The 19,630-nt window shown below is 44.3% G+C and overlaps 1 long non-coding RNA gene across 1 annotated transcript; it reads right to left on the bottom strand.

The window, feature by feature from the left end:
* Positions 1 to 5,927: 5,927 nt before the first annotated feature.
* On the bottom strand, positions 5,928 to 19,095 carry LOC122457035. Its single transcript, XR_006276306.1, has 3 exons — positions 18,994 to 19,095; positions 10,365 to 10,484; positions 5,928 to 6,065 (listed from the first exon to the last, which is right to left on the bottom strand). It is a non-coding gene; the product is annotated as an uncharacterized LOC122457035 (long non-coding RNA).
* Between the last annotated feature and the right edge of the window lie 535 nt (positions 19,096 to 19,630).

Genomic DNA, 19,630 nt, shown 5'->3' with positions numbered 1-19,630 from the left:
TCTGCTACTTTCCAGGGACTACGAGAGAGAATGTAACCTACTCTGGGGAACAAGAAGAGGGGGGGAAATAGTGCAAGGAAAATGGTATTACTGGAGCCAAGAATGCAGAAACTTCCTTAATTTGCTCTGTGACTTCAGGTCTCAGCCCAACTGTTTGAGGCTCCAGCTCTTGGCGTTCTGCAGAAGAGGAATAATGTGTTGCCACAATAGCATAATTTGCCCCTGCTGAAAAGCTGCTGATGTCCTTGTGTGAAACGCTAAAGGGAAACAAATCTTGGAGCAGTCTGGCTCAGAGCAGCTGAATGTATTCAAACTCCTGCAAACACTCATGCCTCAGCGGGTCCGTTACACAGGATGAAGAGTCTGGACGGGACACTCTCAGGTCTCCCTCCCTTTGCACAAACAACCCCGTCTTTATACTGCCACCATTGGGCCAGATCCTGAAGTGATGAGCATGTGCACTTCCCCCCGCAGTCAATGGGAGCTGCACATGCTCAGCGCCCCTGGGGCTCAACCCATTGAATCCCAAAATGGGATTATTGCCATTGAAATCAATGGAAGGAGGACTGGGGCCTATTTATGTTTGCCTGCTGCTGTTAAACCTGAGTAGATAATCCATGTATTAATCTGGTTCAGCCAATAGGTATGGAGACGGGGGGCATCACCCCAATGCCTTGGGTAAAAAATACAACTTTTTTGGCCATAAATCAAGACTATGCTACAGTTTATCAGAACCAGAAAATGATAAAGTGGGAGGGGAAAGACGCTTGCAGCTGTTCTCACATCTCCTGTCCCAGCTAAGGTTGCTTCAGATAAAAGAAGAGATCATGAGCAGGGGAATTTGGAAGAAATTAGATTATACAAATGCCTGGGTTTCCCATAGCTTCTATAAGTTGCATTGTTTATTGTGGATTTTCTTTTCTTCCTTTTCTCTTTTTGCTCCGTGGGACTGCACAAGTGACAATGTTTTAAATGGAAAGATTTGCAGCAAGCCATCAATCACTGTGCATGCAGGATATATCTTCTGGCTTAGTCTTGCTCATGCATCTATAAATCAGCATAGCTGGAATATTTGCGGTTGTCTGTAGGAGATTTATGCAGGTGGGAGATTAGAACCAGTCTGTCATTTTTGTGGGGGAAGCGCGAGATGGAAGGAGCTGGGGAATGCTAGCTCGCAGGAAGGATTTATGATAACGTCAGCAGATATTTAGGGGTTTCTTAGAGGGACAATTAGGAAAAAGTGTGTGTAGTATGCCTCTTTAACTTGGAATCAGGAGATGGTTGTTTAGATGCGTCGTTTTCAATGAGTCTAGTCTGAGGGAGAAGTTACATGGACATTCATCTTCTGAGGTCTGCCTGGTTTGGGTTTGTTTTTAAATTCAAAGCTTTTTGTTTATGGCTTATGCTTCCTTTTATTTATTTATTTTCTTCTAGGCCCTAGTTGCAAATTAGCTTTATAGGTAACTATATCAGGTGAAGTAGTCCTTCTAGCCCATGTCTTGCTGGGTAATTAGGTGGTGTAAATATATCTGTCTCGGATAGGAGAAAGGAAATGTGTCTCCTGTTACTGAGAGCAAATCCAGGCAAATGCTCAGCTGGTGTAAATCAGAATAGTTTAATTGATGTCAGTGGAGCTGTGTCATTTTACACCAGCTGAGGATCTGGCCCTCCATGCTTTGCTGAATTTCACATGTATAGTCTAAAAGGTCTTTTCCATCTCTGGTGTTCTATGATCTCAGAATAGAATAAGACACAAAATTAAAGAGAGTGGCCTATTTATTTTATGCATCCTTTGCAATTTCTAACCTTAGTTGGTTGCTGGCATCCTAGCACCTTGTTGCTATAGGCCAGCAATTGCCCACCAAGAGCGCTGAGAATTGAGTAGCTGTGAGTGTCCGTTAGGTCTCTGCCTGTTAACCTTCCCTTTGCAGTCTCAGGCAAAGGCCAGGACTGAGCTGTGTGAAGGTCACTGGTGCAGCTTCCCTCTTACCTCATATTTAATGAGATCAGCCCTGTTCCTAATTGCTTCCGAGTATAGGCAAGTTTTAGTAGGTAGCTGGGGAGCTTGCAAAGCTCTGGCAGCCTGTAAAATACATTTTGGAATCCTAAAAAAAAAAAAAAAAAAGCTGCAAAATATATGGTGCCCAAAAGGTCTCCAGCCTTCTCTCTTTCTTTCTGTCAGAGTAAAAAAATGTCTTTCTGCCTAAGTTGTTTGCACCTACCAGTTCCTCACTTCCCCCTTTCCTCTGTAGTTCAGACTGGGCTGTAATATGATATTGGCTGATCAGCTGCAGCCAGTCAGCCTGCCTTCAAAGTCGGGCCTATGGAGCCATGTGTGACTCCAGGAGACCTGTCTGCATCATCTGTTTCTGTGGCCTGACTGCCTGCTTCTTTCCTTCCAGCGCAAACAGGGTCTGAGGGAGGGGCAAACTCTCCCACAAGTCTCCCAAGATCTACACACTGACCAGTGACACCAGAATCCAACCAGATGAAAAACTATCCTCTCAGTCCATTGAGCCAAAATGCTGGTCTTAAATATTTTCCTAATTGGGGAGGGATGCTTTCCCAGTAGTTTTAAGAGCAAGAAAATCTCCACGGTAGGAAATATTAACTCCTTTATCACAGTGCCATTTTCCATGCTCTGTCATAAACTGTCAGAGCCTTTTATTAAACATAGGTAAAAAATGCTTTCCAGTGATGTCAAGAGCCTAATTTGAAGAGACATTGACACTACTAGTTAGGTCAGATTTTGATATGTCTTTTTCTCCTTTATTCCCCTTTGCTGAGTCCCTAGAACTGTTTGTAATGTTAGAGACAAACCAAAACCACTAACACTTTTGACAGCAGAAAAGTCAATGAGTAGGGATAGTTGAAATTTTCTGTTGAAACTTTTTTGATAGAAAATTGGATTTTGACAACATTAAATATGTCTGTGTTCCATGGAAAAAATTTGGGGGGAAGGGAGGTTGGTCAAAATATTTTGGCAAAAACTAAATATTTCAGACAAAAAACTTTGTTCTAAGCCTAAAATTTTGATTTTTGAATTTTACCCAAAAACTTAGAAATGTCCATGGAAAATTTCACTTTCATTGAAAATTTCCTACAGGAAAACAATATCAATGACAGCAACCTAGTGCTGCTTATTAATAATACTATAAACAAGCCTACAATAACAAACAAATGTGTGCATGCAAACAGAAGAAAGCAATTTTTGGAGACAAATTATCAGTGTTTATGTTCATCTTTCCAAGGCATTAATGTTAAAGATAGATCTGAGCAGCAAAGTCCAATTCTGAACTTCCACAGCCTGTAGAGGGGTTTCAATCCAGGGTTTTAGCTCATCCCAGTATAAACACCCAGGCATGACATTTGGATCAAAATGCAAACTTTCCCCAAGAGAGCATGGGTGTTTGGATCTGAGACTTCAGTTCAGGGCTTAATCTCCAATTACCCTGAAACATGGTAGATTTAGCTGTCAGAGATTCATGCAAACCACCTCTTTGGTTTTAATCCGTTCAGAGTCCTTCCATCCCTGAGTCCTGAGTTCAAATTAACCCTAAACATTCATAGTGGAGCTTAGTTAAAAGCAAATAGTTTTAAAGCATGAGTCCATGCAAGATGGTAAAAAGGCGTAGGTGTGTACGACAGGATGACAAACTGCAGGATGAGTTACAGATCCCCAGCTCGGGTGAGTTTCCAGCGCTAGCAGATTTCATAATGAAAGTTTCACAGTGCTCCATTTATTAACAGTCAGTTATAACTAAACCATTAGCATTTTTACAGCATCTCCATTATCTAATTATCACTCCCCACATGCCTGCAGGGTAGGTCTATAATATTATTCCCTGAGGCACTAGTCGAGGCCCTGATTCTGTAATAGACTCCATGTGCGCGCATCCATGTGCCTGCATGAAATCAAATGGAGGATCTTGCCTAAGTGACTTGCCTCAGGTCACACAACAGTGCAGAGCACTTTTAAGATTTGTCTACACTGAGGCCTTGTCTACACTGGAAACGCTACAGCAGCCTACAGCTGTCTATGCCGGGGTTAGGTCAGTTTATCTATGTCACTCAGGGATGTGGATTTTTTACATCCTGTGCAACATAGCTGGGTCGACTTAAACTTTGCATGTAGACCTGGCCTCAAGAAAATTAATCCAAATTAACTGAAGGCCTGAATTTAAAGTGTATCAATTAAATCACATTAAAACTCCTGTGGTAGATGCTCTTAGAATGAAAGAGTGGCTTGTTGAATTCAATTTAGTTGGCAGTGAATTGAATTAAATTGAATGAAGGCCACTTGAATTCTGAACAAGAACATTGACACAGGAGTTTAATGCAGTTTAACTAATGCACTTTATAAATTAATCTGGATTAGTTTTCTTACGAGTCTCCATGAAGACAAACACTAAATCCCAGGCCACTGCTCAGACCACTAGACCGCACTTCACTGAATTGGTTGCACAGTTGTCCAATTCTTGGAATAATCTTTGAAAAACTATTTTGAGTCCAGAAACTGCTAATTTTGTAGAAAACTATTTACTGTGTCTTCACAGTAGCAGCCTCCACTACTGCCCACACTACTCCACCATCTCAAATTCAAACAGTGTTCCCAACTTTTATTGTTCGGTCCATGGTAATTGGTGTGTTGCTTAAAACCCCAGCTCCTGGAGTCATGATTATGTGAGACTCTCACCTTTTGTTTTAAAAAAGTAAGTTTCTAGACCTCTCCTATTGGTAATAGCTCACCTTACCTGATCACAGAGGGCTACAGAGGGCCCTAGACAAATTAGAGGATTGGGCCAAAAGAAATCTGATGAGGTTCAACAAGGACAAGTGCAGAGTCCTGCACTTAGGATGGAAGAATCCCATGCACTGCTACAGACTAGGGACCAAATGGCTCGGCAGCAGTTCTGCAGAAAAGGACCTAGGGTTACAGTGGACGAGAAGCTGGATATGAGTCAACAGTGTGCCCTTATTGCCAAGAAGGCCAATGGCATTTTGGGATGTATAAGTAGGGGCATTGCCAGCAGATCGAGGGACGTGATTGTTCCCCTCTATTTGACATTGGTGAGGCCTCATCTGGAGTACTGTGTCCAGTTTTGGGCCCCACACTACAAGAAGGATATGGAAAAACTGGAAAACATCCAGCGGAAGGCAACAAAAATGATTAGGGGACTGGAACACATGACTTATGAGGAGAGGCTGAGGAAACTGGGATTGTTTAGTCTGCGGAAGAGGGGGGATTTGATAGCTGCTTTCAACTACCTGAAGGGGGGTTCCAAAGAGGATGGATCTAGACTGTTCTCAGTGGTAGCAGATGACAGAACGAGGAGTAATGGTCTCAAGTTGCAGTGGGGGAGGTTTAAGTTGGATATTAGGAAAAACTTTTTCACTAGGAGGGTGATGAAACACTGGAATGGGTTACCTAGGGAGGTGGAGGAATCTCCTTCCTTAGAAGTTTTTAAGGTTGGGCTTGACAAAGCCCTGGCTGGGATGATTTAGTTGGGGATTGGTCCTGCTTTGAGCAGGGGTTTGGACTAGATGATCTCCTGAGGTCCCTTCCAACCCTGATCTTCTATGATTCTATGATCACTCTCGGTACAGTGTGTATGGTAACACCCATTGTTTCATGTTCTCTGTGTATATATATCTCCCCACTGTATTTTCCATTGCATGCATCCGATGAAGTGAACTGTAGCTCACAAAAGCTTATGCTCAAATAAGTTTGTTAGTCGCTAAGGTGCCACAAGTACTCCTTTTCTTTTTTCTAGACCTTGTGGTTGCCAACAAAAATGTGACCAAAGTGTAGCCTGAAGGCTGAGAAGCCAGAAGGCAAATAAAAGGACCAACATTTTATTTTTAATCTCATGATTTTTAAACCATTCTCATGGGGAAGTTTGAGGCTTGACTTGAGAATTTTGAAACTTGAGGTTAGTGCTACTGTACTGTACCGTGTAGCCTGGTGGTGAACGGACTCAAGAGACCTGCATTCTCTTATCAGCTCTGCTATTGCGTGACCTTGGACATGTCACTTCCCTCCTTGGGCCTCAAATTTTTCCCATCTGTAATATGGGGATAATGTGAGTGAACTGCTTTGTGAAGCATTCTGAAACCTATAAGAGTTAGGTATTATTATTACAAGCTTCTGGTCCTTCCCTTTCACTAGACCAGTGGCAAATACTGCATTTTAAAAATTGTGTTCTTTGTGCACTTTTTGAACTTATTTACCCCTTTCATAAAGGGTAAAGAAGTGCTTTGTGGTAATAGAATGGTTTTCACCTGGTAATTCCTTCCACCCACAAAAAAATCCCAAATTGAATCAACAGAACTGTATTTGCAAATACCTCATGAAAATTAAAACAAAGGTAAACCTGTTAAATTAAGTTATTAAGACAAACACCTGATGTAAATAATGGCACCTTTATTGGATTTTATGTTGCCTTTTTTTTTTTTAATTATTAACTTTTTCCCTGGCTGGAGCCTAATCTTCCTCATTCTCAACAGTAAAACTTAAGTGATTAACCAAACTGATATCTCTTCATAAACCTGAAATAGGTTGCAAACGGAAAACCAGTGAAATGTATTAACTCCTGACCCTTTACAAGGGTCCCATCAATTGCATAGCAACGTGTGCTGACACAAACAGCTGAGGAAAGGGCTGGCGTGCCTTATGAATTGGCTTAGCTCACACAGGTAGATGTGGCACTCATCAATAAAAAGGTATATTGGAAGAACTCCAGAAGTGCAGATCTGTAATAGGAAAGGCCAGTCTCCATGAACATTTTCTTGTAATATAAAAAAAAATAACAACATGTTATGATGTGAATAGCTCCCCCTTCAATCCACACGGTTGAGTGTAATCTGTTATTATTAGGGTAACGCCTAGAGATCCCAGCCAGGATCAGAGGCTCATTGTGCTAGGAGCTGTACAACATATAGTAAGAGATAGTTCCTGCCCCAAAGTACTTACAGTTTCAGGCCCTGATCCTGTAAACACATATGTACATACTTAACTTTGACTTCAGTGAGACTACTCACATGCTTAAAGTGAAGCATGTGTGTCAGGTTTAGTCTACACTTGAAAGTTATATTGGCAGGGCTACCTCAGTCAGGGGTGTGAAAAAACACACCCTTGACTAGTGTAGCTATGCCAACCTAATTCTTAGTGTAGATTTTCAGCTATGTCAACAGAAGAATGCGTCCATTGAGGTAGCTCTCATTCAGGGAGGTAGGGTTCCTTCACTGACAGAAAAACCCCTTCTGTTGGTGTAGGCTGCGTCTACACAATGGGGCTTTCTGGCATAGTTATGTCGGGGCTGGTCTAGCCCTGGTCTACACAAGAAAATTAAGTTGGCTTCTCGATGTCGCTCAGGGGTGTGAAGGTAAGTCAACCTAACCAACAATGTAGACAGTGCTAGTTCAATACAAAAAAAAAATTCTGTTGACCTAGCGACCACCTCTCAGGGAGGTGGATTACCTGTGCCAATGGGAGAACCCCTCCCATCCGCATAGGTGGTGTCTACACTGAAGAGTTACAGCAGGACACCTGTGATGCTGAGGCACTTCAAGTGTAGACAAGCCCCTATGCGGAAAGGTTACATCGGCATAGCTACTGAAAAGTCCACCCCCCCTTAGCAAGGGAGCTATGTGACCTAAACCCCAGTGTTGACAGTTCTACACAGAAGCACTACGGCTGTGCCACGGTAGCGTTTTAAGTGTAGATGTAGCCTCAGGATCTGCCAAATTGGGGCCTAAACAGACGAGAGACGCAGGCTGGGAGAGAGATGGTATTGTTATCCCCCTTTTGAAAATGGGGAAACTGGGGCATTGAGAGGTTGAGTGACTTGCTCAGGGACAAGCAGCAAAGCCAGCATTTGATGCTAAGTCTCCTGAGACCCAGTCGGTGTCTAAACAAAAAGCCTGTCCTTCCTCTTTATTCTGTTTATTAAATGCTTTTCTGTATTGCCCAGCACTGGAGTATCTACTTGCTGAACAAGTAAGTTAGCCCTGTATGGTAGTATCCAAAGAGACTTCCTAGAGGATCCTGCTCCAAGCTATTTTTTAAATGATGCTGTCATAAATATAAAGGGAAGGGAAACCACCTTTCTGTATACAGTGCTATAAAATCCCTCCTGGCCAGAGGCAACATCCTCTTACCTGTAAAGGGTTAAGAAGCTCAGCTAACCTGGCTGGCACCTGATCCAAAGGACCAATAAGGGGACAAGATACTGTCAAATCTTGTGGGTGGGGGGGAAGGCTTTTATTTTGTGTTCTGTGTTTATGTGTTGTTCTTTCTTGGGACTGAGAGAAGCAAGACAGAAAACCATCTTCTCCAACCCATCCTAATCCAAGTCTCCAATATTGCAACCAGTATAGGTAAATCAGGCAAGGCGGATTAGTTTATTGTTTGTTTTATGTGAATTTTCCCTGTGTTAAGAGGGAGGTTTATTCCTATTTTTTTTCTCTCCTGCTGGTAATAGCTCACCTTACCTGATCACTCTCGGTACAGTGTGCATGGTAACACCCATTGTTTCATGTTCTCTGTGTATCTAAATCTCCCCACTGTATTTTCCACTACATGCATCCGATGAAGTGAGGTGTAGCTCACGAAAGCTTATGCTCAAATAAATTTGTTAGTCTCTAAGGTGCCACAAGTCCTCCTTTTCTTATTCCGGTTTTCTGTAACTTTAAGGTTTTGCCCAGAGGGGGATCCTCTGTGTTTTGGATCTAAATACCCTGTAAAGTATTTTCCATCCTGATTTTACAGAGGTGATTTTTACCTTTTTTTTTTATTTTTTATAAAATCCTTCTTTTAAGAACCTGACTGATTTTTCCATTGTTCCAAGATCCAGGGATTTGGGTCTTTGATGATTTTGTAACCAATTGGTTAGGATATTATTCTCAAGCTTCCCAGGAAAGGTGGTGTGTAGGGCTTGGGGGGATATTTTTTGGGGGAAGACGTCTCCAAGTGGTCTCCTTCCCTGTTCTTTGTTTAAAATGCTTGGTGGTGGCAGCATACTGTTCAAGGACAAGGCAAAGTTTGTACCTTGGGGAAGTTTTTAACCTAAGCTGGTAAGAATAAGCTTAGGAGGTCTTTCATGTGGGTCCCACATCCGTACCCTAGAGTTCAGAGTGGGGAAGGAACCCTGACATAGTGGCAGAGCAGTGGGATCATTTTGAACCAGAGATCATTTTGAACCAAAAGCAGAGACCTGTGGAGGTTTTTATTTTTAAGCTGAGAGCAGCTAGAGGGTTTTCTGTCTATTTGCTTGGAGACAGCGGTGTTAATTTTTTTTTTTACAAAGGGATTTTCCTTTTTTGAGCTGGAGTTTTCTCTACCTAAAGGCAGGGTAGTTAACTTCCGGCAGGGAAATTCACAAGTTTTTTTTTTTCCCCCTAACTTTCGGGTATAGCTAGAGTTAAGCACAAGAAAGCAGGAAAATGACTACAAGTGAAGCAGCTAATAAACTAGAGCTGGCCAGATTTGAAGCTGAAGAGAAACAAAAAGAAAGGTAAAAATCACCTCTGTAAAATCAGGATGGAAAATACTTTACAGGGTATTCAGATCCAAAACACAGAGGATCCCCCTCTGGGCAAAACCTTAAAGTTACAGAAAACAGGAATAAGAAAAGGAGGACTTGTGGCTCCTTAGAGACTAACAAATTTATCTGAGCATAAGCTTTCGTGAGCTACAGCTCACTTCATCGGATACATGCAGTGGAAAATACAGTAGGGCGATTTTATATACACAGAGAACATGTTACCATACACACTGTACCGAGAGTGATCAGGTAAGGTGAGCTATTACCAGCAGGAGAGGGAAAAAAAAAACAGGAATAAACCTCCCTCTTAACACCGGGAAAATTCACATAAAACAAACAATAAACTAATCTGCCTTGCCTGGTTTACCTATACTAGTTGCAATATTGGAGACTTGGATTAGGATGGGTTGGAGAAGATGGTTTTCTGTCTGGCCTCTCTCAGTCCCAAGAGAGAACAACAGGTAAACACAGAACACAAAATAAAAGCCTTCCCCCCCCACCCACAAGATTTGACAGTATCTTGTCCCCTTATTGGTCCTTTGGGTCAGGTGCCAGCCTGGTTAGCTGAGCTTCTTAACCCTTTACAGGTAAGAGGATGCTGCCTCTGGCCAGGAGGGATTTGAATACAGAAAGGTGGTTACCCTTCCCTTTATATTTATGACAGATGCTTAAAATGATTTGTCCTTGTCTACTCTTGCAGTCAGATCATGTTTAGCGCCACTTCAGCTGCACCCATTCCGAATCACTGTATATTGGTAGTGTAGGCAAGGCAAAAATATCTCCATTGTCCTCTTTGTAAGTGCAGATAATAATACTTACCATGCCCTCCCAGGGGTGCTGACGGGTTTAATCAGAGTGTGGAAAGCACGTTGTGATCTGGAGATGGAAATGGGCCAGGATGGGCAGAGTATGGTGTTGAGTGACCTCGCCGTCTTCTTTCTGTGGGTTAGCACAAGCCATCAGAGTCCCTGGAATGATGACCCAGGCAGGAGCTCAGTGATAACAGAACATGTGTTTATCGCTGTAAGAGGGGGACAGAAGCAGCTCCCCTCCTGCTGCTGGTGCTGCTGACTTCCCTCCCTCCACTTTCCTCCCAGGGTCACTTGCTAAGTCAGGGCTCCTTCCCCCTGAAAGGAGCTACACCCTTTAGGGACTGTCTGTGAACATGCCATATGCAGACCCAGCCAGCACCATAACTCTGTTACAATAGTAGAGCCCAAACGAGGGAGAGGGGGAGCCCCTCAGCATTGCACTCAAACATTGTCTCTCCTCCCACTAGCTCAGCCATGGCTAGTGGTTTTGCTTTGGCTCCGCGCAGGAATAATAACAGAACTTCCTCTGATTCCTTGGGGACTCTGTAGGTGACGTGCGCATGTCCCTCCTCCCCTTGATGCTAATAGCCACTGTTGCTTATTTTGCCAGATACATCTCCCCCATCCCCAAAAAAAGAAGAGCTGAAGGAATGTAGTGCCCAGAAAAGTAGCAGCTCATTTACACTTTAAACATTACAAGACAATAAACCTTAATTGTCTCATCACAGCATTTGAAAATGTTATGTCTGGGGGTTGTTTTTTTAAAGGAAGTATTTCTGTTCCAGGAAATAATTGATCCCAGAAAAAGCCACTATCTTGGAAAGTGAAAAAGGTAAAATGAGCCATCCTCTGTGGCGGACCTATTCCTGATCTGTGCTGGTGGAAATGAGATCACCATCAGCCCTGGTTCTGATATAAGGAAATACTGCAGAGGAGTCAAACGAAGGGTGATTCCCTAACCCCAAAACCTCAATAGGTGGGCTCTCATTGCCAGAGGAAGGAAGATGGTTTGGATCTAGGCCACATTTTCTGCATGCTCGCAGAATGGTTCAGCTCAGTGTTATTAGTGCTATTGTTTATTCATATTAGAGGAGGGCCTAGGAACTCTGACCAAGGATCCCCTCACTGTGGTAGGTGCTGTACAAACGAGTAACAAGTGAGACAGTCCCTGCCCCAGAGAGCTTGTAATTTCAATCCATCTCTGGCTGATACCTGGGAAAATGGAGGTTACAGAATAATGGCAGAGAGAAAGGTCTAGGGCCAGGAGCAGTTTTATCATGAAACAAACCATGCAGTGGCAATGACAGGGGGCCCCCCCAAAATGCAGGACAAATATCTGACAACCTGCCCCTAAGTCCCAGCCTTCAAATACTGTGTATCTGAGCCTCTTGGGCATCTTTATCTTGTGCCTTCTTTCTCTTTCACATGTCCATCGCTTTGGTATCTGGGCACCAGCCAAATGACATAGGACTTCAATCTTTCAGCAGGACTATGTTCTTCTACTACTGTTTTATCTAGGTACTTATGTTACCCTCCTCACCAAAATACCTGCGCATCTTACCCAGGCAACACTTCTGGGAGATAGCAAACTAATATCTCCATTGTACAAACAGCAGCACAGGGTAGATAGATTAAGTAATTTACCCATTATCTCCTGATGAAATCAAGATTTGAGCTCAGATTACCTGAGTTTGCATCCAGTTCCTGACTCAATAAACCATCCTGTATGCCCTGGACTAGCCCTGTTATTTAGGGGTGTTATATATAATTCTGTGACTGCTTTGGGCCTAGAACTGTTCCCAGTATCTGGGTACCTTCTTTTTGCCAAGCATGCCTTTTTGAGCCTGACCTTTTAAATCTGGCGGAGTTAAGCTACTGTAGCCCTAAAGTAACCATTTTAAAGTCACTGCTGCTGCTCCTCTGCCATATCTAGTGACTCCTGTTTTGATTTCCCTGTCTTATTCTAGAGGAGAAAGCACATTCCCACAATGCTGCTGAGAATGCTGGGATTTGTCCTGCAAACTGTTTATCTGAAGCACTGGAGCAGATCGCATTGTTTATCTTGTGATGTTTATAGAGAGATGGCTGGGAAATTGGGCTAGAACTCCCATGTGAGCAGGTTTTCAATGAGATTTTGGGTGCTTCTTGCTCCAAACTGGATCAGGATGCCTTTCTGGTGGTATTTTGCTACTTTTGCTTGCACTCCTGGTGTACTTAAGCTAGCACTATAAACCAGAACATGTCCTTTGCTGTGGTGCTAAATGGTGTAATAGCAAAACTTTCTCCTAGTGAGTGTGAAAGAAAATCCCAATACATCTAGCTCTTCCTTTTTCCCCCCCATTTCACTCTTCATGCCTTCTTCATCTTTTGGGAATGTGATAATGCTGCCAAACAGATGTTAGCTGGATTGTTTACAAGGCGTTTATTTTAAATTAGTGATGGGTAGGTGTAATGGGTGGGCAGGTGCTCAGGTGGGTGTAATCATAGCTGATTCCATACTCAGACACTGCCTCTGATTGAGGGAAGTAGTTCTGATCTTCTTGTTTTTGCTGAAGAACATTTAAAATGAAAGGGAACAGCCATCCATTCACTGCAAGTTCAAACGCAAACCATCAGTCATCTATATAATCTATAATGTAACATAAATACACTATATAGTGCATTATAGTATGTATGTATACGCTCACCTTAGCTGGCAGCGTATATGTGATTTGTATATAAAAGTAAAATCACCAGTGAATGAAACTTCCATAATATGTAACTTCATATATATTCCCATCTAAGGGGTATGTGTGGGTATATAGATAGACATGTGTAGCCATATAAATGGTGCACGCACATGCGCGCGCACACACACACACACACACACACACACACACACACGTAAGATGGGGCTATGTGTGTGTATCGATAGATGAAGTTATGTATTATGAAAGTTTTGTCCTCAGATGATTTTTATTTTTCCACAAATAGTGAATGAAGAGCTATTTTAACATTGAAAACCATGTAGAATTTTGGCCTGGTTTTGAGACAAAGCTCAAAAAGGAGCCTTCATTCAGAAAATAACCCAAATGCAATGACTCTGCTGTGAAAGCAGAACCACCTTTGGGATTTGCAATGCAAAAAGCATGAATGCTATGTTATTTCACGTGTCCTTGTGAATTGTATGCATACATCTACTATATAGTTAGGCTTCTCTCTATAGTCCCAGTCAAGAAGATGCCTTTCAAAGAAAACTGGGGTGTAATAGGGAAGACATCCAATCACTATCCACAGTGACAAAGAGTAAAATCACTTCAAATGCGTTTCAGGATATTAAATATAATTAACAATCCAATAGGAAAGTAGCATCTTGCCATTATGATGATCTTGTTTGTTATTTGTATTGTAGCGCCTACAGGCTGTACTCTGGGAGCAGAGCCCCATTGTGTTAGGTGCTGTACACACACACCTAATAAAAACAGTTCCTGCCCCAAAACATCTGACAGTTTAGTTCCTACAAATTACTTGGCCTGAGCTCAACCCCCTGCATTCACATGGGATTCCAGGTAGGTGTAGGGAGATGATGGGCAGATCCATTTGCAAGATCTAGCCGTTGGTATCTGATGAGAGCATGAACAAATGGGGCAAGGGAGGAGTGTTGATGCAGAGTAGGACTGAAGGAATCCCCTTTGCCATGTAGTTGTCAGAACATTTCAAAGCTGTTGTAACCCTGTGTCCTCTCGCATGACTTTTAATTTATTACCTTGACTATAATTGCTGCAGGGATGCTAGAGGGCAGCTGTTTGCTGACCTCCTCTTACGATTCTCTTCATAGATAGGGGGTTGTTTGATTTGTTAATATAAATTAGAGATGGACATTCCTGTCTTTGGATCCCAGGAGTGGCGGGTTGGATTCAGGGCATTGGGCTTGGGCCCATCTCTGATCTTAAACCAATAACAAAGAAGGGGGTAGTAAATGGGTCTGCGTGATTCTGGGAAACAAGACCAGCTGGTGCATTTAGAGAGTACGGTGCTACGATAATAGGGCAAGGCTGGAAAGCAGGACATGTAATTGAGACACTGGAGAGGTAAACGCTCTAATGATGGGAACCGCACGCTCGCGGGAGGTCTCTCCCCCTGAGCACAAGCTGCTTTTCAGCTCCTTCAAAACAAGACATCAAGCAGATGCCAGTTTCCATGGTGACAGTTACACTCCTGTGCTAATGCTGTGACCTCAGTGATTACACCAGACCTAGTTTTAAAAAAAAACAACAAAAAACAGCCGGAGTTGGGTCAGATGCCAGTGTCCACTTGGGAGCTGCAAACTCTGCTCTTATTTGACGGGAAGGAGCAGCTTTAAGCTCTGCTAGATGGCTGCTCCAGAAGCCTAATAGAAAATTGTCGCAGTCCCATCTTTGCACCATTCAGCCTCTGCTCTGGGGAAGATAGTTGCCCTCAGAAAGCCCTCCCCACAAAACACTTTCCTGCTGTATCCTAGGCACGAAAACAGGTAGCTTTCCAAATAACTCACTTAGGGCTTCATCTGCAGCACCCTGAACTATATGGGAGCCTTTCCAGTACCTTCAGTAGGTCTTGAATCAGGCCATGAGAACAGAATTTGGCCCATTCCATGAAGAGTTAGGTAAAGCTGCCATAGCAATAAAACCCCACGTCTAGCAGAAGAAAGTTACATGGTTTTGATATGAACTCAAATTGCAGCTTAGTTCAATCAGATAAGTTCACCAGGTTTTACAAACATTTCTGATGAGTGTTAGCCATATTTAAGGGGGGAATACCTTGCAGGCGGGGCAGATGCTGAGGGAATAGCCATTGTTTCATTGGAAAGCATGAGAAACCACAGAGGTTTTGCTTTGAATTTTCAGGTTTGTTCACAACAGCTGTGGGAAACAACGCCCCTGATAACTGAACCCCTTGTATTTAGCCTGAATATGTAAAACAGCAAATGCAAGCATCTCAGTGCTGGGGAAATGAAAGAGGCTGATGTTCTATATTTCACTAGGTAACGGATGCAGTTTTTTAGTGCAATTTGTACCCAAGCACAGAGAGGCTGTCAAGTGATGGAAAGAAAGGAACAACTGCTTCCTCTTAGCCCTGGGGCTTGGAAAAAGAAAGGCATGTTGACTGAAATTTTCAAAAGTGGGGACTGATTTGGGTGTGTCCAACTTGAAAAACCTTGAGCCTGATTGTCAGGAGGTGCTGAGCCCCTCCATCTCCCATTGATCTCAGCTAGCACTAGCCTGTGGGGATCCAGCACCTCAGAATGTCAGACCAAAGGTATCGCAAGCTCAGGACCTCCCCAAATTAAAGGCATCTATATTCAGCTTCTGGGGCTGCTGCCTGAAGTCAGTGCTGCTAGTCTTTATTTATTGTAGCAGTGTTGCTATGATTTTGTCATGAGTCTCATGACAGTTATTGTTTTCCTTAAAGCCCCAGCTCCTGGAGTCAAGTGGAGATGTGATGATATCAGCCTTCATCCTTAAAGAAAAAGTAAGTTTCTAGCCCTTGTGGCTGTTGAGAAAGCTTCAAAATGTGACTGTAGTGCACAATAAAGGCTCAAAAAGCATCATTATTTTAAAGCCAATCTCATGATTTTTGGTGAGCCTTGCTCATGATTTTTGAACATTTGGGGTTGGCAATACTGTTGTAGGGTCTTTATAAAATGTGAGTTCTCATATCATCCTATAGATGTGCAAATAAGTCAGGAAATCTGTGTACCTCCGATAAAGCAAAGGTTGTATGGGTTGCAAACAAAGCCTGGAACAAACACTGGTGAAACAAAATGAAGCTGGCATCACCTTTTTGACCAGGAGGTTTTTCTCAAAATCAGTCTGTAAATTCAGAGGAGGAGGAGGAAGAGCTCCTAGCACTCAGAAAGCCTCATGGCTGGTAGTCACACATGTGCATAAGCTATGAACAGACATGCTTCTAGTGACCATGGCTTGATCCAAAGGCCACTGAAATTATGGGTGTTAGTTCAGATCCTGTCTGCTCCTGCAGAGGCTTTCTGGATGGGACCTAGAGCAGTAATCAGCATCTTCTTCCCTTTCTTCGGGGAAGAACTGGAGAGAGGTTGTTTTTGAACAAGTGAAACATATGGTTACCAGCAGGTGAGCGAGCATGTGCTAGCTGGGGATCCCGTCAAAAGGACTGGAGGGTGCTTGGCTTGAAGTGTGCTATCTGCCGTACCTACCAGTGCAGGACTAGCACTAGATGCTCTCGCTGCTACCCTAGATGAGAGCATTTCACTCAGATGCTGCTGAACCGTTTTCAGCTCATTAGCTGGGCTTAAAGCCATTTGAGATGGTTCGTTTCCCTGACACTTGTAGGTGTTGCTAGATCCATTTGGAATCATTATTAAGCAGGTGAGGGGAATTCTGCTGTGCATCCAAGTGTCATAGGGTGCCCCCATAGCCACCAGCTAAAAAACTGAGTACAGCAACAATATCATGGCAGTCAGTGCCTTAGCAGGCTCTGTCAGCCATCATTCTCAGTGCTTGGAAAGGAAATAGTTTGTTATCCACCTAATGAATGGGTAAGCTGAGGCACAGAGAGGTTTAGTGACATACCCAATAGTGAGCTAGAAGCTGGGAATAGAGCTCCCAGGAGCTTAGAGAGAAGGGATGGTCTTGAGGGGAGGGTCCTTGGACTCGGGCTCAGAAGATCTGGGTTCTACTTGCATCTCTGCCACAGGCTTACTGTGTGACCTTGGGCTGGTCCCGTAATCTCTCTGTGCCTTAGTTCACTGACTGTAAAAGAGGGGTGATAATGCAAATCCATCTCAAAAGGTATACAGTGTTCAGATTCTAGAGTGATGAAGGTCACAGCGTACCTGGATGGCGAGACTCCCATCTCCCTTGCTCTGCCCTCTGAACCTGATGCCACAAACCCAGCAGGTTCCTTTACTCAGGAAAGCCAGGTACAACCTTGTTGCTTGGCCACAGCATAGTGATGAGCAAGGCATCGATGCCCTAGCAGGCCTTGGCTGTGGGCTCAATAGGGCAGCCCCATAGCAGAATGTGCTATTAACACCCCTAGGCTGCTCTCCAGGGGGAGGGAGAGAGAGCAGTGAGAGTAGAGGAAATCTCTGAATCACTAAAGCAGCAAGCGCTGGCAGGGAACAACCGCTGCAAAGGAACCAACCTGCCAGAGTGAAAGGGGAAGCCAAGGAAAAGGATTGACAGTGTCTGAGGCCTCCACAGAGAAATTAGACCAGCAATTAATTCAAATGACTCCTCACCTCTCAGTGGTCTTGCCTGGAGAGAGGGAGAGATGCCTAGAATGTACTGACTCACTAGTAGCAAAGCTCCTGCCTACCAGGCAGCCCTGCCTTGCTTCTCCCCGAGTCCCTGCACATGCTGCAGACACTTTCTCATCCACTCTTTTCACCGGTGAAAGTAAGAGAGGGACTAGCCCTTCTCCATCCCACCTCCCTTACCCCTTTACTCTCAATCAGGGCAGGGGAGTGGAGTGTCCGTGAACCTACAAACAGCACTGTGATGTTGCACTCCCCAGAGAGTGGTGCTGAGTCTGCAATTCCTGAGCCATATTTCAGTTCTCTTATTCTACATGAGCCAGCATCTCACCCACATTCAGAATACCCCCGGGGCCAGGCCCAAGGTACAGAGGTGAGCTCTGAACCCTCCCCCCGAGAAACTCCCTGCAGATAACCAAAGCTATCTTTGCATGGAGCTGTAACTGCAGGGAGCATTGAGGGAACTCGGGAGACTTTCAACTTAAGGGCTTGTTCCTGCTCCCAAGTGCCCAGCACCTTGTGAGATCAGCCATTTCCTTAGTAAATGCACACACTGCCACTGATTGAACATGCACCAGCTGGGTATCATGGCTGCACTGCAGCCTGGAAGCTGGAGCAGCTGCACCTCAGACAGCGGGAGCGCTCAGAGAACCAGTGCCAGGGGCTTTGTGTGTTGAGGGCTATTTTCAGCTCTGGCAACTGCAGTGATACCAGCCATGTAGACAGTCCCTTTGCCAGAGCTAGAGGCCCTCTCTATCAGCTGCCCCCTTTATCAGACCAGCCCACATCTCTGCCTGTGCAGGCCACGCCCTGAGCATAGCACAGGTTAAGGGCCAGACTGCAGCACAGAGCTGGTGAGGAACAATATGGAGCCAACCCACCCTGGGGCACAGGGGAGAAGTGCATGGACTGCCCTCTCTACTGGATAGCACAGCTCCCCAGCCATTGCATCTCAGTCTAAGGTGCCTCAGCCTCATTGCCTCTGCCAGGCTTAATGGAAAGGGTGCAGTTCCAGCTCATCTCTGGCCTGAGGAGCGGTGGTCCCCTCTTCCTTGGCTGCGTGGTAGGGCGAACGCCCCTGCCTCTTTCAATCTAGTGCACCCACTGCTCCTCCTCCACTCCCTCGGGGGTGATGGGCACCCACAGGACTCTAGGGGATAGCAGTCCCTGGCCACAGGGACAGTGATTGATTCCAGCCCTGGAGGTACCAGTGGTGGTTATCCTTGCAAGGACTAGGGACAATCTAACCCTAAATCTAGATTTACCAGTGGCCTAGGGCTAGACCTCTGAGGTCACATGCTTTCCCAGGGCAGTTGGCTTCCTGCCCATTGTAAAGCATATCCCTAGCTACCCAGCAAACAGAAAAAGAGGCAGAACAAACCTTTTCCTACTCTGCATATGCTCACCAGCCAGGTGCTCCCAGCATCCATTGCATTTTGTTTTTACAAGGGCCTGTCCCTGCTTATAAATGGGGAAGGCAGGAAATGCCAAGGTCTAACAGTGCCCAGGAAACCGATGGGGTGAGTACCCCTCCCGGTCATGGCGGTTGTGTCTTGCCCAATGCTCCAAAGGCTGGTGATAAACAGAGTGCAAAAGGGTTTGTGATATGCAGACAGCTGGCATTCTGTGTGCATCACACCTCTGCTAGCTGTTCTTTGTTCCCTTGCTTTGCCACTATGACAGGCGTTACCTATGCTTTTATTCATTTCAAATGGCTTCCTAGATCTGGAATTTTAAATAACAATCTGCCTTATTCCTTGGTGGGGAGAGAGCTTAGCCCTAGTGATCTGTCCATGGATCTGTGCAGTTTTTAACCTGTCTGAGGTCCAAATTCTGTTCTCAGCTATGCTGGTGCAAATCAAGAGCAGCTGGGATTTAACTGGTATAAATGAGTGCAGAATTTTCCCATCTGTTGCTGTTTCCCCATCAGTAAAATGGGAGGGATGGTTGATTTAATGTAACACACAATGGCCCCTCTTAGAGAGTAGTACAGCAAAGTGCTCACGATCAAAATGAAA

The sequence above is a fragment of the Dermochelys coriacea genome, chromosome 18 (genome assembly GCF_009764565.3).
Source record: "Dermochelys coriacea isolate rDerCor1 chromosome 18, rDerCor1.pri.v4, whole genome shotgun sequence".
NCBI lineage: Eukaryota > Metazoa > Chordata > Testudines > Dermochelyidae > Dermochelys > Dermochelys coriacea.
The sequence above is the reverse complement of the archived record's forward strand: the minus strand, read 5'-3'. Positions and strand labels throughout refer to the sequence as shown.